This window comes from Rana temporaria, chromosome 5 (assembly GCF_905171775.1).
Source record: "Rana temporaria chromosome 5, aRanTem1.1, whole genome shotgun sequence".
Classification (NCBI taxonomy): Eukaryota; Metazoa; Chordata; class Amphibia; order Anura; family Ranidae; genus Rana; species Rana temporaria.
The window spans coordinates 280,398,943-280,422,587 of record NC_053493.1 but is presented as its reverse complement, the minus strand read 5'-3'; positions in this window follow the sequence as shown (position 1 = coordinate 280,422,587).

Sequence of the window (23,645 nt, the reverse complement as noted above, 5' to 3'; positions counted from 1 at the left end):
GTGTTTAGGTGCTATTTCAGACATGTCCAACTTACAAGAAACCTAGAACTCAGGCAGTAGATCATAGTTTTACACTTGGCCTGGGATTAAGTTAAAATAGTTTATAGTGTCTATGAAACCCATATGGTTTTCTATTGTTTTGTATTTCTTTTGCTTATTCTATGAAGGTTGCTTGGGTTTCTGATTGTGTTGTATTGTTATGATGACTTTATAAATGAAAATTTCCGAGATCTAGGTGACACTTTAACTACAGTCTTTAGTAGGAAAATGGTGTTACCATACCTAGGGATTGATTTCCTAAAACTGCACAGTGCAAAATTTGGTGCAACTGTGCATGGTAGCCAATCAGCTTCTAACTTCAGCTTGTTCGATTAAGCTTTGAAAAAAAAAATGAAATGATGGTTTCTATGCAGAGCTGCACCAGTTTTTGCACTGTGCAGTTTTAGAAAATCAACCCTCTAGTCTCCTAAAAAAAAAAAAAAAAATACCTATCAGTGTCTATCCAAAAACTGAAATGTTGGTCATCCTTGCTGTAAGATTAAAAATAAGGATACATGCTGATACAAAAGGAAGTAAATATGTTAACATACCAAAATATATTATAAACATTTGCTTATTACATATGATTAAAACAAATAACAATAATTCAATATATTTTTTCTTTTTTTATGATTACCTTTTTTGGCTTAAGTTTTGCTTACTATTTATATACCAGGGCACTTAGTAGTGAGAAATATGAAGTAATTCCCTTTTCAGGTTTGAACAACTGATAGGGATTATTGAGTGACAAGTTGATTAACACTGCAGAAGGCACTGCTAGGAGCATTTAATTAGCTTAGAATGGAATACTATACCATAGGTTAACATATTGATTGAGACATGAGTGTGTACTACATATTAAAGTAAACAGACATTACATTGCAGGGACATTTAAATTGGTTGGGGAAAATATGTTGACAGATTTGATTAAAAATGCATCCACTCTGTGCCAGAAATTACTGCATTATATTAAGGATAAAGAATAAAAAAGTACAGAGTTTCACTTAGGTAATTATTAAAAAAAAAATAACATTTGAATTAATATTTTGTGATAAGTTATATTTTGTGCATTTAATGCCATGTTGTTAAATAGAGTAACAGCTGACTGCAAATAATTATCATTATAATCATCCAAGCTGTATGTCAGGGTCTAGCCACTAATCATATGCCACCAGAAAAATAAATGGAAGGGCCACACATCCTTGCATTTTGTTTGTACTATTCACCTGTCTCTAAAACTATGATGGTGTACATTTAATTACATTTATGTTTAATTTTTTAAGCTATATGTTTCTTTTGAAATTATTTATTTAAAACTTTGATGAGCACACTTTCCTTCCATGTAATGTGCAAAATAGAAGGGGAATAATGAGCATGCGTAGCTGCATTGACTAATTTACATTTGGCTGTAAATTTCAACTTGATGTTACATTCCTTTTAACCACTTCAGCTAGAGAAGGTTTACCCCCTTCCTGACACAGGAGCATGCTTCTAGCTGTCAGACCACACTGTTTCTGACAGTATCGGTCTTTGCACATTTTCTGGTGAGTGCTCATTTCTTTTGTTGATGGCTGGTGCCACCACCACATGACCAAGGTTGGATGGTTACAGAAAAAGTAACGATCTTCATATTGCTTCCGATACCTATATCTCTGAATTTACTACTAGTTTTAATTTGTGGTTTTAATTGAAGGTAACATTTGACTGCTTTAATTATATGCTCAGTTTGAATTGCTAAGGATTGAGACAATACTTTTGTAGATGTCCAAATGTACTCACTGAAGGTAAAATGCAGAATGTCAACACTCTCTAATAGACAGATCAAATAAAATATACTTCTATATAGTTTTTATGCTGCATGTTGTGATTCACTGTTCATGGGACCACAGGCATTATGCTAAAACCAAACAAACGTGCATAGAGAAATAAAAACCCAACAAGAAATCTCTTTCGAAAATGTATTAAGTATAAGTTCACACAACACATATTGACCCATATATGTCCCACGGCCTGATTCATTGGTTTTGAAAATATTAAATAACAAACGTTGAATAAATCAAACCAACAACGTAGCTTAATCATTTATCAATTCTTTATAACCATCATACCCAGCTCAGCCACTGGAGACTCGAGCTGTACCAGAAGATTTACCAACTTTCCCAACAGGAAAACACCGAAGGTAAACACCACATGAATCAAGGCCGCGACGGGGGGGGGGGGTAGGGCGGGGAGCTCTTCCGGCTGGGTTACCTGTTGAAAAAAGATGGTCACCTGCCTAACAGGCCCAGACCTATATATAGGCCCTGAACGCTTCCAGCACCTTCTCTCAAAATCACCTGTTCTTGTGAACCAATCCCAGCCAGGCCTGACCCTGCCTCTGGAACCTACTAGACCAGCTGTGAGGCCTGGCTAATTTAGCTTTAACCTTAACATTACCAGCCCACCTGCACTCGCCTGTCCTCACTTGACCTGCGATTGACCACCTTAACCCTTTCGCTACCGCCCCTGCCATGGACCCATAAGGAAAGGAGAGCCTAAACGGCTACTCCCTTTCCTTTCCCATGGGACCACAGGCATTATGCTAAAACCAAACAAACGTGCATAGAGAAATAAAAACCCAACAAGAAATCTCTTTCGAAAATTTATTAAGTATAAGTTCACACAACACATATTGACCCGTATATGTCTGGAATTAAATTGGCCACGGCCTGATTCATTGGTTTTGAAAATATTAAATAACAAACGTTGAATAAATCAAACCAACAACGTAGCTTAATCATTTATCAATTCTTTATAACCATCATACCCAGCTCAGCCACTGGAGACTCGAGCTGTACCAGAAGATTTACCAACTTTCCCAACCGACAGAAGGGGGAGGGGTATTACCACACCCTTCTGTCACCACCACCCCAAACCTCGGCCTCCTCTATGCACATTTGAAAATTCATGTTGAGGATATCTAGGCCTATGTCGGACAGGTGCACCCCGTCCGACCTGTATAGACCCAGAGTACCTCCCTCCAACTCTAAGTGCCTATATGACCGACCCAAACTAGGGGACAACATTTTTTCCATAGCCCTGTTTAAACATTTACGGACTTTCTCCAATGGTTTAAAAATAACGGAGTCTGACCAACACAAACGAGGGATTATCTCTGAGAATATCAGACATGAAGCAGGGGATGCCCGACTCAAAAAATTAAAATCGTCCTTCATCATGTTAATCAAATCAAGTGTTCTTAATTTACCCACATCGTTGCCCCCTAGGTGCACAATCAAAATATCCGGAGGGGAAAATAACGTATACAACCTGCTTAGTTCAAAAATCAAATCTCCCCAGAGCATTCCTCTGCGGCCAAACCAATGGATGCTGAATGCTGAGGGGTCCAAGCCCAGATTCTCTGAGTATGTTCTACTCGCCGCTCTCTTCTGAGCCCAAAAGATAACGGAGTGACCTAAGATCCACACGGATCGATGACAACCTAGAATAAATTAACATGTTAGAGCAGGATGGATATATGACTTAAAGGCATTCGATCTCCATCTACCAATCCTCCTTATAGCACTTTCCTCAAGACCGATCCTGGCGGCCTCAGTGGCCGCCCCGATCCGAAATGAGTGAGAAGTCACCCTAACATCGAAAACCTGACTGTGAAAAGCGCATTTCTTTAAGACCATTGAAATTTGGTAAATGGATACAGGAGACCCGTCCTTATGAATAAATAATCGGTCACCAATCTGTGGGCGGATATGCAAATACTCCCGCAGCCTGATGATCGGGCAAACCTCCGATGACACATATTTATTCAGTGATACCCATCTCCCTTTGCCCAACACATCCGTCTTACTGTGACTTAAAAATAATTTTAACTTATCCCCGCGGAAGGACACCTCGGATAATAGTATCCCGGAGGCCCTTCCCTTGGAAGCTGGGAGTAGCTCAGAAATTCTGAATGCACCAAAAAATGCAATAACAAAAATAGCTTTAAACATAACAGCCTCAAATTCTGAGAAGCAAATTGCCGAGGTAGCTCCGCAAATTTTAGCTAACAGGGCTGGGGTCATTGGTGACCTAGTATCCTTCCTATATGATTCCTTCTTATAACCCTTTAAAACCTGCCGTACCGAAAAGAAGCTAAGGCAAGCTGGCATGTTAACAAGGTGCAAAAAGAAGGAAATACCAGATAACGTCTTGCTGATGTGAGACCAGGAAAGGTGCTTCCTAATCATGGAATCTAAAAATAACAGGACCAGCTCTTCCGAGTATCTCGATGTGGAAAGCTGTAATGACGACAAAAAGGCTGACCAAGAGAACCAGGAAGATAGATAGTTCTTCCAAGTTGAAGGAGCCACTGAGTTCCTGACGTATTGCCACATTAAATTAGGGCCCATAAATGGGAAGGACAGCTCATCCCCACCGGATCCGCCCCCGGAAGTAATTCGAAAAACCGGTCCATCTGTTGACGAGAGAGAGCGTCGGCAACGTTATTGAGTCTCCCTGGAATGTACCTCGCCTTCAACCAGATGTTCCAACGTAAACAAATAAAAAACAACTGACGCAAAAAGGAAACTACTGGAGGGGATTTGGAAGATAGCGTGTTCACTGCAAATAGAACGCCCTTATTGTCTGTGGTGACCAGGATTCTTCTATCTGCAAAAAACTTCCCCCACAACTCTAGGGCGACAACTACCGGGAATAATTCCAGTAAGACTATATTCCTAGAAAAACCCAGGGAAACCCATCTATCTGGCCAGGTACCCCCACACCACTGCGCACCCCATATTGCCCCAAAGCCAACTGACCCAGCCGCATCGGTTTCCAGAAGAAAGTCGCTGTCGGCAATGAAATCCTGTTGCCACATAGATCTACCATTAAATAATTGCAAAAAATTCTTCCAGACAAGCAAATCCTGCTTGATGCCAGCTGATAGCCTGATGTGAGCAGCAGGATTCTTGATTCCTGAAATAGCCGAATACAGGGTTCTAGAAAAAACTCGACCCATAGGGAGAATTCTAGATGCAAAGGCGAGTTGTCCCAAAAGGGACTGCATCTCCTTAAGTGTCACCTTACCCCTTCTAAGGAATAGATCAATCGTTTGTGACAACCTGTAGATCTTCTCCTCAGGCAGCCTGCATTCCATGTTGGCGGAATCTATGGTTATGCCTAGGAATTCTATGCTAGTCACTGGCTGGACCGTTTTCTCTTTCGCCAGGGGAACCCCAAAATGCTCACAAACTAACTGAAAATTGGATAGGAGGGCAAGGCAGTCCTCCGAACCCCCTTTTCCTAAGAACAGAAAATCCTCCAAATAGTGGATCAGCTGACTTGATCCAGATACCTTGCTGACCACCCATTCCAGGAACGTAGAGAAAGTTTCAAAATAAAAACAAGAAACAGAGCAGCCCATGGGTAAAGCCTTATCAAAATAATATTGTCCTTCAAAAAATATGCCCAACGAATTGAAACCTGCCGGGTCCAATGGGAGTAAACGGAAAGCTGATTGAATATCAGCTTTAGACATTAATGCATTTTCCCCCAAAAAACGAAGCTTCTCTAAGGCTGAGTGAAAAGATGTGTAGGACACCGATATGTCGTCCGAAACAATTTGGTCATTCAGGGAATTCCCAAATGGGAATGACAGGTGATGAATCAACCTAAACTCTGAAGGTTCTTTCTTGGGGACCAAACCTAAGGGGGAAATCCTAAAATTTACAAACGGGGGGAGGGGAAAAGGTCCCTCCATTCTACCAGCCTTGATTTCCTTACTGAGTTCAGCTCTTACAACCCATGGAGCCTCATCTACTGATTTAAGATTCTTAACCATGGTACACCCCACCCCATAAAATTGTGGTATGGAGAAACCTTCAGAAAACCCCTTAATTAGCAGGGAAGCCTTCTGCTTGCTTGGGTAGATTTGAAGCCAGGGAAGCATTTTTGAAAGCTTCACCGGGGTAAGTGCTCTTAGGAAGGTTTTCCCTCTGGTTGGGCTGTAGCTTCCGAAAACACTTCGTTATAGGGTGGCCACCCCCACAAGCTGCACACTCATGTTTATATTTACATGCATTCGCCCACTTACAGTGCGAGTCATTGAAGGAAAAGCATAACCTTTTTTGTAAGAATTGCTAGTTGAGGAGTGGGGGGTTTGCAACATGTTTGAGCGAGCAGGAGGCTGCCTCTGGGGCAAGAACATGTTAAGCCATAGGCCAACATCCTTGGAACCCCATTAAAGCGAGCGCTGTACTGCCAACTTCTGGTGAAACGCCTCGTCATAATATAGCCAGGCTAAACCACTAAAACCTTTGTAAGCCTCCAAAATAATGTCCATGTGTTGAAAAAGGAAAGGGCTCTGCTTGGGGTATTTCTCACACAGCACACTGGCATAAGTAATAAAGGCCTGAAGCCAGGCATAAAATGACTTAATGGCTGGTTTCCTTTCATATGCTTTCTCATCCTTCCTATCATACCTGGACATATCTTTAGCTGGGGGGAGAAGTGACACAAGATCGATATATTCCCCTTTCCAAATCTTATCCTTAGTACTGATAGGCAGATGGAAACCCAAAGGTGACAATAAACATGGCATGCATTCCTTTGCGTTGCTATCTGTGCTTTTAACTGAATCTTCTTTGTATGCAGAACAAGCAGGCTGGAGTATAGTATTGGTATCACTACCTGACCATACCTCAGCCTCTCTAGCTAATACAGGAGTAGATACATTTGCTTTCATTACAGCTATCAGTTGTTCAATAGATGTGGATAAGACAGACAATTGTGATGCAGTACCGCACTCACCCTCTGACCCCCGCGCAGGGAGCGCTCCAGGGGCTGGCGTCGGCGAGTCGCACCTCACCGGGATTCTGCTGGTCAGCTGTTCCTGCTGTGGGGGCAAGCCCGCTCCTCTGCGTCCCCCTCTGCCATCTCTGCCAGCCCTGGTGCTGGCGCTGGTTAGGCTGCCTGGCGGTGCGCGATCCTGGATAGGAGTCGCATTCCTCCTTCCCCGTCCGCGCCCCACCGGGGGGGGTGCCTGACTGGCCTGGGTGTCCCTGTGGGAAAAGGAAAAAACATCCCGCTCACCCCCCGTTGGCACAGGAGGTGACGGGCTCAGGCTCCTCCTCTGTGCACGCCTCCTCTTGCTCGTCCGTCTGCACGCGCCGTCCTCCTCCACGCTGTCATTCATGTCTGTGACCTCCCGCTCCAGTGACGCCGCGCTCTCTGATAGGCAGGGCTGAGTGTAGGAAACCTCTGTGCCGCTGGGACCCGCTGTTGATCCTGACTCCGCGCTGCTTGCATCAGTTGGCTGTGGTAAGGAAAGGCAGAGACGAATCCAGTCTTCTCCTCCTGCATGTTCAGCCCGGTCCAATAACTGGCGTAGTAAGGCATCCATCTGTCACTCTGGTCACGGAGCTCTTCCGGCTGGGTTACCTGTTGAAAAAAGATGGTCACCTGCCTCACAGGCCCAGACCTATATATAGGCCCTGAACGCTTCCAGCACCTTCTCTCAAAATCACCTGTTCTTGTGAACCAATCCCAGCCAGGCCTGACCCTGCTTCTGGAACCTACTAGACCAACTGTGAGGCCTGGCTAATTTAGCTTTAACCTTAACATTACCAGCCCACCTGCACTCGCCTGTCCTCACTTGACCTGCGATTGACCACCTTAACCCTTTCGCTACTGCCCTTGCCGTGGACCCATAAGGAAAGGAGAGCCTAAACGGCTACTCCCTTTCCTTTCCCATACATAATATATTCTTCTGCACTGTGGTTGAAAGTGATGTCTGGCCATTTCCCAGCTTGTGTCTGTGATTTTTGTGTATGTGCATTTTTTTCCAATGCACTTGCTGAGCGATATTGACCATCTTGTTGATGTCATCAGGTTAAGTTGGCTATCTGGGGGTGAATGTGATTAGACTGCACATGTGTGGTCTTATAGGTTTCTGTCACCTGTGTGGGTGGGTGAAGGCAGGAAATAGGCACTATGTGATTGACTAGACAGTCAACTGAAAAAAGATGACAGATAATAAGGCACTATAAGGAAAGTTGCCATTCGTCTATAACATGGCTGTGAGACTCATGTCAGGTACATAGCCAATCAGCTGAGTCATCTGAGATAAGGTAAAGAGAGAGAGCTATGAGCCAGCTGACTAGACATTTGTGAGAGCACCTGAATAACTTTGGGTTGCAATTAAAATATATAGTAACAGAACTGAAAAAAAGGCATAGCCGATGAAAAAAAAAGGTGATGGAGAGGCAATAATTAAAAATCATGCCTCACATAGAAAAATTAATCAAACAATTAAAACACTGAGTGAAACAGAGCTAAAATAGAGCTCTGGGCATAGAATAGTGTTTTTTCACAGAATTAATTACTGGCAATGAACAACAGTAACATACTCCTATTATGTGCAGAAGTGAAGGATTATCAGATTAATATTCCCATAAAAAAGTATTTTTGAGAACAAAGAGTTGTAGAAATGTTGTGGAGGTCAACAATAAGGAGAATGCTGTTTTGAGTAAAAAGTGTGTATGTGTATGTGCAAACGTATCCCCTTTGCAAGTTGATGATTAAGTGAACAGTTTAAGAACAGGTAAGGGGACTTCTGAAAACATTTTTTTTTGCATATAGCTGTCAACTCACAAATTAAGATACTCTGGATCATAGACATTTCAAAAGTCATATTGAACAAATGTGGGAGAGAGCTTACTAATAATTCAGCCATGAATGCTGCAATCTTTTATGGCCAACAGCCAAAATGTACAAATCCAATGATCAACACTCTAGAGTAAACTAAAACACTTAATGGGAGCATATTGACATTGTATTACAAATTGCATCATTAAATTGGTTAAACTCTTGGGATAAAAAGCAATATACCAGCTCTGAGTGGTGTGCGCCAGTACTGTGATTAAGGGCCATCCAAACCTCAAGCACATGTATCCATCATGGTTTGTCTATTGTCTAGTATAGCATCAGTTTAACACAATATAGTAGCAATGTAATATATAGCTTTTTTGACAGCCACAACCTAATAGTAAGCAATAATAAAATGTAAAAATGCACTAAATAGTAGTATGGAACCATTCAAATGTCAGTGATGTTGCAGAGAAAAAGGTGTTGCTAGGAAACCAACATTATGATCAAACATAGACATTCCACTGGAATATAAGTGTAGAAACACTGTAAGTTAAATACTGTAATGCTAAGTATGTTCTGTTTGAATAAATTAAAGCTCACTCAACTATTAGCCATTTATCAGAGTTTTCGATAAATTAGGAAAGGTTTTACTGAGGGAGATCCTTCTAGGTTTCTGTCTGCCTGCATTGAGATGTTAGGAGAGGTGTCCACACAAACAGCAATAAAAAAATAAATATAAAGGTTAAACTTTTGCCAAATTTTGTGTTTTTATTGTTTTTTTTTATTATGAAGATACCTCTCGTTTTCTATCCCAGTGGCACCCTGAATGTCAGGACAGACGTAATGGTAACACTGACTGCAAAAAAGATCAGCCAAAGGTTCTAACCATTTTGCAGAAGATAAGGTTTCCAGAAATATAAGGTTTTAATCAGCAGCACGCACAGTGGAATTGTCAGGGCTGGGCTCAGCCCTTCCTTTTCTGAGCTGGCCATTCAGCTGTCAGCTAATTGCCAGCTCCTTTCTCTCCACAGGACTCACCTGTTGGTGATCTGCTCGTCAGTGCTGCCTACTTAAAGCCTTTCAGCTCACTTCATCTCCGTCAACATCATAGAGACTTTCTCCTGCATTCCTGTTGTGGACTTGCTCAGCTGGCATTCCTTCTGGCTCCTAAACCTGCTTGTTGGACTATTACGTTTATCTCTGGCTCTCTGATATTGGCTTGGCCGACTACCCGATCCGGTTACTGAACTCTGACTTGTTTGACTATGCTTACTCTGTTAACCTTTTTATTATTATTATTAAACAAGTGTGATTTAACTGTACTTCTGTCTCGGTCTGATTCGTGGTTTCTGACAGGAAGTAATGCCTTCACTTGTAAAGACCTAACTAACTATTTTTGTTATAGACTCAGGGAGGTAATGTTGTATTCATAGGTTTAGACTGCAGGCATAGTAGGGCAATAATAAGTTCAAGAGAATGGAAAGGAAAGACTTGCATAAATTGATTTACTAATGTAGAGACTGCTCATTCAGAAAAGTGAGCATCCACATAGATTAGTATATGAAGTGAAGCAGTGCTCACTTGAATTAGCCAACTATGTGCAATCAAAATTCCCTTTCTTTATGCACCTTGCATATAATGGTATTAAAAGTGAACATAAGCTTCCTCTTATTTACTGAGCTAATTGAACACATATTTTTCTAAAAAACAGTCTCTGCATCTTTTTTTTAAAACAACCCATTAGCATCTAGAGGTCAAAATCATCCCAAAGTCAGGGAAGTGTAGAATGTACGAGTGTGATAACTCAAGGTGACTTGCTTTACATGATATATGAGGTGTCCTCTAAATATAAGTAAATTGTAAAAGGAGATATAGGATATTATTTTTCTCCTATGGCTGTCACATGTGCATTGGTTTGCACTAGAGGGGTTATCATGAACTGGCTGATATCAAGAAAAAAGTCTTAAAATCCTGGAACATACATTTTGGAAACAGTTTGACATTGGCAAACTACTTTAGCATAAGTATCTAATTTGAAGAAAGTTATTTTATACACATTCAGCAAGCTTTCAAATTAGTTCTGCTTAGTAAGTCCAAGTAAAATTTAGATCACATAATTTTCTCAAGGCACTGATTATTATACCTTTAAAAATAAATGTGCATGTCAGTGTGGAGCTGTTTAATAAAGAAAAGGATAATAACTATGCTGCCCACTAGGAACTTCAAATATGATATAGATATGTCTCTGATGAGACCTATAAAATATTTATGCAGAAATCAACAGTACAGCGAGGATGCACACTGGGACTTTGACAATGATTAAATGTACAGCATATAGACTGCGAGATTCTAATGTTAGGAGATTAATAACGCTACGGACCCAAATAGTTTGTCTCCTATGTGGAAGCAGCAGCTCCCATCAGGGGAAGAATAAAAAACATGCACATAACATTTCCATAAGGCTAAAGTGAATGTGAGAAGGTTACCAGCTTGAATAACTGAAAACTCCATGATGGAGCTTCATAAAAAATAATTATCTACAGGTTTCTTCTATGCCATATTTACAGTTAAAACTTTAATGCTGGGATTTTGACCGATAATCTGAATAAATTATTTAGGAGCATATTAAACAGTTCTGCCAGTTCAGTTTTGGAACATCAAGTTTTATCTTGCACAGAACTGGCAGAAATACTTACTACAGAAAAAGTATATATTTGCTTCAAATAATTTTCGCTATCCAAAAATTAACACATTAATATAAGGTATCTTTTGACAAAATGATATATTTATTTGTATGTCTGTCTTCCTCTCATTGTTGTAGGTCAAAAGATATGGACATAACATACTTAATGAAAATAGGTGAAATAGGTCACCTGATTTAACACCTGTTTCTTACTTTCTTTTCTGAACCTCCTCTTGTTACTACAGCAAGCAATGGTAGGATATGTAAAAAATATATACTGATGCCACTAGGGAACATAGCCCACATCTACCTTAGCGTGTACTATGGAACCACAGCTTTTCTAGCTGAAGAAGCACAGCTTACAACGTGTACAGGGAATGACTATACACTTATTTACATATTCTAACCAAGCTGTTTCACATGCTTTAAAACAATCTCTCACTGACCCTTGTTGCTACAGGCATCATAGATTAATTATTTCTCAACATTCTGATACAATTACTTTAACTTCTCTCTTTAGATCTTTTTGTTCTTTTTCTCAGCATAAATTTGCCAGCCTGACAACCTTGTGTGAAACGCCTTGGGGTATGGCCTGGTTGGAGTCCAGGCTGAGGTTGCCACTCACCTCTCTAGGATATCTTAGATGTGTGGCTATCAGGGGCTAACCCTTTTTTCTTAAACCCTTGCAGGAGCCAGGACAAGCTCTATCCCATTTTAGCACTCTAACAGCAGCTGCGGATGCACCGTTCACATACCCCCTCTCTACAGAGCTTGAGCCGCACACATACACTTTCCAGGTCACAGCCTTGCCAGCCTCCACAAAAAAAAGGTGCACAGAAAGAGAGAGAAAAAAGTGCTGAGACCTGACTTGAGCACTTTCACTGGTCCGCTTTAGAATTTAGGGGGTAGCGTGCCACGGTGTCTGCAGCTACACAGGTCAGAGATGGCTTGTTTAAACATATATTTACTTCTTGTTTTTTTGTTTTGTTTTAAAATATATGAAGGTTCTTAGCTTGCCCATGGTTTTACTTTATGCATTAAAAAATAATTTTGATAACATTTACGCATCAAAGACTTTATTAAAATCAAAAAGCATGCATCAGCAATTATCACAAAGCACCTTAACAAAAATTTCACAAATAATTTGCTTAATCATGAGGGAAATTATGGTTTGGATCTCATGATAAATGCGTTGCTAAACCCTTTCCTGGGAGTGTGTGTACTTCCTGTAATTTTAACTGGATTTACAATAAAGATATTTCTACTTTCATCTATCCTGGAGTGCTGCTACTTTGATTCTTTATCCACATTGAACACTACTGTGGACCGGGCTGGCACCCAGGTGTAGTCGATTTGCATGCAGCCACAGGTTGTTTGGAGCAGTGTCCACCATGCCTGTCTTACTTCATGCACTGTAATACCTTTTTTTTTTGCATGAAGTGGGAAAGGTTTAGTCTAGAAGCCTAGAGTAGACTACTAAGTCTGATTTTACATTTTATTATTTTCTCATGAGCAGATTTCCAAAAGCTATAATCTTTTTCTGTACATGTGTAGAACAATCATGTAGCTCTCAGGGAGCAATATTTTGTGATCTTTCAACACATGAAAGCCCCAATTAAAGAGTGCTTTTTTCTGCTCAAACAGGCTCATTTTATCTTTTATAATCATAGTGTTTCTGTGATAATGTTGGCTGATGTGCTCTGATCTCACAGAGGAATTTATTGAATACTTATTTCTGAATTTTACAGATTCAGCGCCTTTGTCTGAACTAAATAGCCAGATTACCAGTTACAAATTGCATTCCCCTAGCTGCTCTATGTGCACACAAATTATTAGAAGATTGAGTGAGGTTAATGTGGCATGCTCCAACATTGTCATTATTTAAACAAGGTCCAGACATGGCAACAATAAAGATAAAGAATTTTTTTAAACTCATCAAATGGTATTTGTCATTTGCTGTCACGGTGATCTGGGAACATGCTGTTCTGTAGAGAAGTTATTTCGTTCTCATAATAATTGCTACAGTATGTCCAACCCATTACCAGCAGAAGTGGTTGCTTAGCTAAAACCATGTAAGGTACAATTTTCCAGTGTTGAAAGGGAAGTGTGAAGTTAGTGTAAAGTGAGCTGAAGTGATGCAAACCTGTATTCACTTCAAACATGCAAGTAGATGTATGCATACAGGTGCACTTTGCTTTTATTCACTTTATTTACAACTTAGTATATTAGGCCAGTTGTCTCTTAGCTTCAGAAAATAAGCAAACATTTGATAAAAAAGAGAATTTCATAAGAATTCTTAATACATTTTACATTGTAGAGGCAGTTTGCAGATAATTAGCAAGATGCAAGATAAAACACATTTAACAGATCAGCTTGCAAAGTAGAAGACAGAGATCCATCATCATAGCATATTTATCTGAAAGCTATTTTTAAGTAATTTTAGTATTCCTAAAAGTGTGGAGAGCTTTATGTTTTGTGATATTTTGATAACTATTTGGATTTGATGTAAATGTACATTGTATATGTAAAGCGCTGCGTAAATTGACGGCGCTCTCCTACAGCTTATGTCTTTTGCCTCATATTGGCACTCTATCCACTGGAGCATTTGCATTTTGCAGAGCAGAGTAGGGACTGGCCAGAGAGGGAATATTTTAATGCAGTTGGCCAGTTTAACCACTTCAATACATGGCACTTTTGTCCCTTCCTGCCCAGGACAATTTTCAGTTTTCAGTGCTGTCGCACTTTGAATGACAATTGTGCGGTCATGTAACACTGCACACAAACTACATTTTTATAAGTTTCTTCCCACAAATAAAGCTTTCTTTTGGTGTTATTTGATCACCATTGGAGTTTTTATTTTTTGATAAACAAACTAAAAAAGATCAAAAGTTTTTCTTAGTTCCGGTTATAAAATTTAGTTTTCTCCTTCACTGACAGGCATCTATGAGGCAGCACTGATGGACACTGATGAGGAGGCACTGATATGTAGAATTGATGGGCCTTGATAGGCAGCACTGATATTCAGCACTGATGGCCACCAGTAGGTGGCACCGGGAAGTGGTTAAAGGCCAAGTTTACCTTTTTTTTCTAAATTCCAGCTCCCCTATGTACCAATATACCAATAATGTACATCTTTTACAGAGAAGAAAACGATTTCTATTTATCCGGTGCAGCCATTACCTCAGTGACCAGCTTGTTGTCCCTTAGGATGTGAAAACTGTTAAGACGGTTAAGGAGTTCACCAGCTCACCTGATTAGCACATGCCCTGCATTTGCTCTCCCCCTTCCAGGAAATCACTCCCATGCACCTGCAGGTGCACATTTTTCCAATGCAATTAGTGATCACTGTTCTTAGTAATGCATAGCCTTCAATTTTCATCTTTCATAGATGGTTTATTTGGCAGAGTGTGCAGAAGCTAAGCAGTCAAGAGATCAGCCTATGTAGGCCAGAGCTGTAGTATTGAAAACAGGAGAAGTATGTCCTGGGTTCTGTAAAGCTCACCATACACTATAAAATCTGATTGCGCAATCTCATTTAGATCTACCATCAACTATGTAGCGCAAGGGCCTGCCTGATTGGATACAGAGTGATTGGATAGATATCGTTTTGTAAAATATAAAGGAGATTATATAGAGATTTTACAATCAGATTATATATTGTATGGCCACCTTTATACACCTGAAATTAACTTGTTAGGATTTCAGGACCATTAAAGTGATTGTTTTTTCTTCTGTTAAATAACAAATATGGTATACTTATCTGCTCTGTTGCAGTGGATTTTCACAGAGCAGCCTGGATCCTCCTTATGTGCTCCTGACCCCTCCCTCCTGTTGAGTGCCCCCACAGCAAGCAGCTTACTATGTGGACACCCAAGTCGAGCTGCAGCTCTGTGTGTCCATTTAGACATGGAGCTGTGGTTCGGCCCTGCCCCTCTCTCTCCTATTTGGCTAAATTACTTTGATTGACAGCAGCGGGAGCCAATGGTGCCACTGCTTTGTCTTAGCCAATCAGGAGGTAGACTCCCGGATTGCTGAGACACTTGTGGACATCACTGGACAGAGATGGGGCTCAGGTAAGTATTGGGGGGCTATGTGAAAAAATGAGTGACAAATGCAGCAAAACACATAGGAAAAAGGTGTAAACTGCAACATGCCAACATTTCCCAATTAGCTACTTTTCCACGTGTAGGGCACCACATTGAAATCAATGGGCTGCCCTATGCGTGTCACATATAGGGAAGCCCATTCACTACACTAGGTATGAATGGGAGCTAAAAGTGAAATTGGTGTGTTTACACAAGAACATTGAGGCTCCATTCACATCTGTGCATTTCCAAATGCATGGTAGGTTACACAGCAAATGCACATTGTGCTTGCATTGTCATTACATTGTAAAGGCATGCCAAGTGTGGGTAACAGGCAAAACAAGTTCTGAAGCCTCTTAGGGGCAATTGTTGCACATAGAGCAGCCCATTCAAGTGATATGCATGAATGCTCCAAAACGCCCAACTCATATGGGAACGTGAGTTACGTGGAGATGTAAATTCCTTTCGATTTACCAGAACTATGGAATATGATGACCACCTTAATAATCCATTCAATGTGTATCAAATCAGGCTGTCCCTTGTACTACATAGCTGATGGGATAGCAAAAGGAGATTGTACGATCAGATTATACAGACATTGGGTGAAAAATAAAAGAGAAGTTATAGTTATGAGGGAGGAGTGGTTCAGAGAGGTGAACACACCCTATCACACCCTCTACTGTGATTTAGCAAGGAAGTGCATCCACAGAAAGTGATGGAATCAAAAAGCATTTTTAATCATCCAAATAGATAGATGAAAGTTCAAAGCTTCTATAGATAAGGCAAGTGAGAAATAATCACATTACAATTCTGGGCCAGAAATGACAATAGAAAATGCTTCTATTTATTATTAAAAGTGAAATTCTGCCTAAAGAGGTCAACTTTAAACCTAACGCTTCATTCACATTTCTGCGACAAGCAACGCCGCGTACGCGGCGTATTTTGCCGCGGATAGTGCATCTTTTTTTTTTTTTTTAATTCTTCCCATTGCTGTCAATGGGCGAACGCCAATGTCGCCTGAAAAAAAGGGTCCGGGACTTTTTTTCAGGCGACAGGCGTACGGCGTCTATGAGATGTGAACCATCTCTATAGACAGCAATGGGAATTTCCCCCTCTAGCGGCACAAGCGTCCGGCGTCGGGCGTTTTGTCGCCTAGATGTGAATGGAGACTAAAACTCCTTTAAACAAGTATTGCAATGTATGTGAAAAAAAAAATATATATATATTATTATATTATTATAAGGCCCCGTACACACGACCGAACATGTCCGCTGAAACTGGTCCGCTGACCAGTTACAGCGGACATGTTCGGTCGTCTGTACGTCCGACCGGACAATTTTCCGGCGGATCGGACAGGTTTCCAGCGGACAAATGTTTCTTAGCATGCTAAGAAACATGTCCGCTGAAAGCCTGTCCGTCGGACATGTTCGGTCGTCTGTACAGACTCATGTCCGATCGGCCGCCATCCCTCGCATGCGTCGAAGTGATTTGACGCATGCGTGGAAGCATTGAACTTCCAGGGCCGCGCACGTCGCCGTGTCATCGTCGTGGCGACGGCGCGGCCACGTCACCGCGTATCGTGTACGCGTGGATTTCTGTCTGATGGTGTGTATAACCATCAGACAGAAATCTCTGGGCGGACATGTCTGCTGAAAACGGTCTGGCAGATCGTTTTCAGCGGACAGTCCGTTCGTGTGTACGAGGCCTATAAGAAAGAGGAAAAAAACTAAAAGGAGAAATGGAAGCCTCCAAAGCATTTGCCTTAAAAAGAATGACAACTATATCAAGATATATTTTTGAACACTGCTGAATATAGATGGCTATGGCTCTAGGCCAAAAATACATGTAACTGGTCCTGTAGCCTCCTGCGATACATACATTACATCTCTCAGGAGGCTGCAGGGCTGGCACACAGAGCTTTTAGGGGTAGTCCTGTGGGTGGCTGGGGGTGCTGCCTACACCTGGAAGAGGCAGCCAGTTGAAGAGGACCAAGGTGAAGGCTTGGGATCCATTGTGTGGTACCCAAGTGAGTATGGGCTTTAAAGAGGACTGCAGCAATACAGGTAAGTGGGGGTGGGGGGAGTTGAGTACAACTTTAAATAGTATTGCTACTGTGCCTAACAAATGATCCATCAATGGCTGGTAATGTTGGCTAGACCCACTGTCTTTGTTATTAATCTATAAAAACTTCACCAGAAAGGTCAAACTGTTGGACAGGACCAATAGTTGTGATAGCAAATGCAATTTATATTTCTTATTGTTAATCAGTCCTGTTATTTATTTATGTTTTACTTTTTTTATTAATATTTTTCAAGAAGAAAACATTTACACTAGGTTGCACTAGGTTGCAGTGAATCTGTGAATGTACATATCCGTAGGCATAATTTAATGGAAATCATCATATTAGGACTGATATAATACTAGTTAACAGATTAAATAGCACACAGGCCTGTTACATTTTTAATAGAAATGTGTCTAGCCTATATAACTGTTACATAGAGGTGAGGCGGTATGGTTGTAAGGGCATGGGCAATCATCCCTAATAGAAATACTCAAGAAAAATCCCCCAATATAATGGGATTATAGCGGCCCAAAGAAAAAAGGTAAAGTCGTGTATGAACATAAATATATATAAAAAATAAAAAAACATATTATTACATTTAAAAAACTGACATATAACAAGAAAAGACTGGTGTGCAATTAAAAAGAATCATAGGCACATAACAAAGATGCATATATTAGCATGATGGTACTGTATAGACATATTACAGCTTAACTGTTGAAAATCGTGAAACCCCAAAACAAGTTAGAATTGGTGTTATATCAAATGCCAAACAAGCACAATGCAATGATTTGTAATATTAATATCTAAAGCTTTCCAAAGTAAAAATGTTGTGATACAGTATCTATTGAAAGTTGAAGTCCAGGAAAGCAGGTAAATTCCAGAAATTTAAATACATACTGCACCAGTTTTACTTGTCCAAATATTTGGAATTCTATTAAGCCAAATTGGTGATCCAGGCACACCTGCAAGACAATGCAGCAGGATAGTCTATTGCTGTGGCACAGCTTGGTCAATCACACCATTTTGAAAACACAACCTAGTCTTTTGATTGAACAGTAAGGCCGTTGCAACACAATGATGAGTTCATCATTTTGCTCACTCTATCCTATCCTCCTTTCAGCACATGTGTATACGGCAGTGTCTGAGGTGACTCCTGATGCTGTGATTTATCTCATTCTACACTGAGAAGTCCAGGTTAGCTCTTGTATCACAGGAGAACAGCTGAGAAGGGCAATCAGAGAAGCTCTCCCCACAGTAGTTGGGACTTCTGGAAAAAACGCATGCTATTAGGCTATGGCCCAGCTGCCCACACACTTGTTTTTATAATACGGGCCCTCACACCTGGCTGCAGATCACTTTCCAAGCTACCTCTGCTTCATTCAATTTGGTCTCTCTGAGTTGCTAAAATTGTGTGTGTCCAGGAGCCCAGGAAAATGTGGAGAATGAACCCTGTGTCTGCATCTGAGAATGGTGAGTGAGTGGGTACTCCACATTATTGCCCATCCCTTAATTTTCTGGGAATCACTCTATGTGGTACACCTAATAAATTAAGGTCAATCAATGTAGTAGAATTTACACTATAAGGTAAAAAATGTATGTAGCAAAGTCCCGGGGCCTCTGAAGCCCAATGGTGACCTCCAGAGTTAAGGACAGCTGATATCCTTTAGTGCAGAGTGGGTTACAAGGCATGGTGGGTGTAATGCAAGATGAATAGGTGGGCACCAGACACTTGTTGAATTCAAAGAAATGTATTCTCTCTTAGGCCCCGTACACACGACCGGATCGATCCGCTGAAAATGGTCCGCCGCTGCCAGATTTCTGTCTGATAGTTGTACACACCATCAGACAAAAATCCGCGCGTAAACAATACGCGGGGCGTGGCCGCGCTGTCGCCGCGACGATGACACGGCGACGTGGGCGGCCCTGGAAGTTCAAAGCTTCCACGCATGCGTCGAATCAGTACGACGCATGCGAGGGATGGCGGTCGGTCGGACGTGTCCGGTGAGTCTGTACAGACAACTGAATACCTCCGACGGACAGGTTTCCAGCGGACAGATTTCTTAGCATGCTAAGAAATTTTTATCCGCTGGAAACTGATCCGCGGGACAATTGTCCGCTCGGGCCTACACACGACCGGATCTGTCCGCTGGAACTGGTCCGGCGGACCAGTTTCAGCGGATCGATCCGGTCGTGTGTACGGGGCCTTAAACAAAACTGAGGGAGAGAGGATTAGGGCCAGGACACCCTTAGGTAGATGCAATGTTAATTGGAAGACTCCGAGACTTCTATAGGTAGCCAGCTATATAGGTGAATGCCTCCAGCCAGACATCCTCTTCTGTATAGGTAGGACTGCTGTCTCCTTTGACAACAATCTTATAGCTGTTACTTAAGGTAAAGATATTCAACTTTCTGCAATACAAACAGTTCTCTTAAACCCACACTCACTCACTGTGGGTCTTCACTCAATGAGTTCCCAGTCTCTCTCACTAGAATTTAGATCCACTAGCCACTGGATCCCCTGAGCTCTTTCACTGTATCACTCAGTATCTTCTTCAAACATCACCCCCCCCCCCCTTCACTGCTGGGTCTCTGGCTTGGCACTCACAGATACTCCTCAAGCTTCACCCCTGGTGACACCTTTTTTTTTTAATTTAATTCTCTTTATTACATTTTTTCCGTCATATATAAAAACAGGTTACATTTTTAATTTTCATTTTACAAAATATTGCACATTCCCCGCATGTCATAACCTTATAGTTTTCCCACATTAATTTATTTTATCTACCATCCCCCTCCCTCCTCCCACCCTTGTTCACAAATTTGATAAACATCCTTTTACACAGAGTAACCTATCCTAATCAACCACAGTTTCCAAATGTTATCAAATTCCTTAATATTTCCTCTCCTAGCGTAAACTGCTTTCTCTTTCCATACTGTTGCTGTCACTGCATTAGTCCACTCACTTATTGTTGGGGGGTTTACTGCTTGCCATCTTTGAGCAATTAGTTTTCTTGCCTGAGAGAGGCACCTTATCACTGCTTTTATAGTGCTCGCTCCCCCTCCTCTTTCCTCCCATATTCCCAATATACACGTTCTAGGGTCCATCTCCAAATTAGTCCCGTATGTCATGTTAATCATATCGATGATCCCTAGCCAATACCTAAATAATTTTGGGCACCTCCACAGCATATGCATTAAATCCCCCGTATCCTGACATCTGGGGCATCCCGCATCTGCTCTCCAACCGAATCTAAATAGTCTTTTTGGGGTATAGTACGTCCTGTGTATCATCTTTAAGAATGATATCTTCTGAGCGGGCGAAACAGTGGCCATATGCCCTCTCTCCAACACCTTCCTCCATTGATCGCCCATTATGGTTCCCAGATCTTCCTCCCATTTCTTTCTACATTTAAGCTGCTCTGGCCCCTCAATATTCCTTTCACATATATATGGGTAGATTTCAGAAATAAACCCTTTCTTTTCTATCCCCCCGTCTAGTTTTTGGGAGACTCGGTCCCTAATCCAGTTTGGTCCCGCTCTATCGAACTGTGCATTTAACGCGTGCCTAATTTGGAGATACCTGGAGAACGTGTAATTAGGGATTTCATATTCCTGTCTCAGAGTAGCGAATGTTTTTAAAGTACTTCCCTCATATAACTGAGCCAGTCTAACTATCCCTTTTACTACCCACTCTTTAATTTCTCCCACTGTCTCCAGTTCCCAGAGGTTCCTGTTGTTCCACAATGGTGCATTCTCTGTCACTCCCACCTGTCCTCCGGCTGTCGTTACGGCCTTCCATACTTTGACTGCCATCTTAACTGTAGGGGTTAAATTAATTAATGAATTTGCCTCCAGCACCTCTATAATTGTTTTATGGGGGGCCCCGTGAATCATTAGATTTCCGTTTATGTCTCCTTCTGGTTCTATTTTTACTCCGAGATGCTGCAATTGTGCTGCCAGAAAATAGCAACTTGGATGTGGTACTGCCATTCCCCCTCCCTCATTGGCAGCTGCAGAGTCTGCAGCCCTATTCTGGCTTGTCCTCCTTTCCAAATGAATTCTCTAAACAGAGTATCTATATTCCTGAACCATTTTTTGTGTATCCATATTGGCGCATTGTGTAATACATATAATAATATAGGCATTAATAATTGAGGCATCCACATCATTTTAATCAGGTTACACCTCCCTGCAACCGACATTTCTAAGAAAAGTGACAGTGCATATTATTAGCACTTATCACTGTAGTAATGTCACTGGTGATGTCAGTGGTAGTTCGTTATTGCAGTTCGTTATTGCGCTATTGCAGTCCTCTTATAAGTTGCTGATCATCACGATTACTAGTAATAAAAAAAATTCAGTATATATCCTACAGTTTGTAGACACTATAACTTTCACACAAATCAATATACACTTATTGGGATTTGGTTTTACCAAAGGCATGTAGCGGAATACATTTTGACCAAATTTTTTTTATGGAATATGTTTTATAGCAGAAAGTAAAAAAATATATATTTTTTCAAAATGTTATGTCTTTTTTTGATTAGATAACAAAAAATAAAAAACCCAGAGGTGATCAAATACCACCAAAAGAAAATGCTATTTGGTTAAAAAATATTAATTTTGTTTGATTACAACATTGCATGACTGCGCAATTGTCAGTTAAAGTAGCGCAGTGCCACATGGTAAAAAATGGTCTGGTCATGAAGGGGGTAAAACCTTTTCGGAGTTAAAGTGGTTAAGCAAATAGGTAGAGATTGGGATAGCTCCACCCTAAGAAAAAATAGACGTAGCTGTGTGACAAAATAGAAGGTGGCTGAAATACGTTTGTGTTCATTATTATGCTAAAATATCCTGCCTGGGCAAAACACTGTGGGCCAGATTCACAGAAAAAGTACGCCGGAGTATCTGCTGATACTCCGGCGTACTTTCAAATTTGCTGCGTCGTATCTTTAGTTTGAATTCTCAAACCAAGATACGACGGCTTTTGGCATCGATCCGACAGGCGTACGGCTTCGTACACCTTCGGATCATAGGTGTAAATCTTCGGTGCCCGCTGGGTGGCGTTCGCGTCGGGTATGCAAATTAGCTGTTTACGGCGATCCACGAAGGTCCGCGCGTTCGTCGCATTCTCTTACGTCGTCGCTAGTCGGCTTTTCCCGTCGCAAAGTTACGGCTGCTATTTAGGTGGTGTAAAAATAGACAGGCCATGTTAAAGTATGGCCGTCGTTCCCGCGTCGAATTTCCAATTTTTTTTTTTTTGCGTAAGTTGTCCGGGAATACGAAAGGACGTAACGCACGTAGCCGCTCAAAAAATTACGTCGGGGCGACGTCATCTCGCGCAAAGCACGGCGGGAAATTTGAAAACGGGGCATGCGCAGTACGTTCGGCGCGCTAACGCGCCTAATTTAAATGATACACGCCCCATTTGAATTAGGCGGGCTTGTGCCGGACGGATTTACGCTACGCCACCGCAAGTTTACAGGCAAGTGCTTTGTGAATCAAGCACTTGCCCGTAAAACTTGCGGCGGTGTAACGTAAATGACATACGTTACGCTGCCGCAAATGTATGTGAATCTGGCCCTGTGTACTTTGATGTTTGGAGTAGAAACATTCAACAGAATACTTTATTTTGTTGGCACTATAAGTAAAACAGGATTGTATTATTTGTTGTTAAAGATAGTTTTTTCCTTACTTATTATTTCTCTTTGTGTTCATCCTGTAGACTCTTTGCATGAACATCCTGTGGACATATGCATGCTCCAATGACAGCCTGCTGTGGTGACTACAGAGGAATATGCCTGTACAAAAAATTACCACAGCTGCTTGTAGCCTACATCAGAAGTGCACAGCTTAGGAGAACTATAGCACACCAAAATGAAGTAAGCATTATCAACTTAGGAAAGGAAGTTCTTTTGCATACACCTTGCCGGTAGTCACCCCTGAAGGCGGCTCTGTGTTTAAAAGTCTTCTGTCCTACTCCAGTGATGACCTTCCCAGAACTGACTCTAGACTCACTTACACAACAACTGTGTAAAACTACAGAGTTATAATTCAACACAATTAACAAAATAATGCAATTGAACCATAAATAGTATTAATTGTTATATCAAGAATGAAAAGTACTACAAGGCCTAATAAA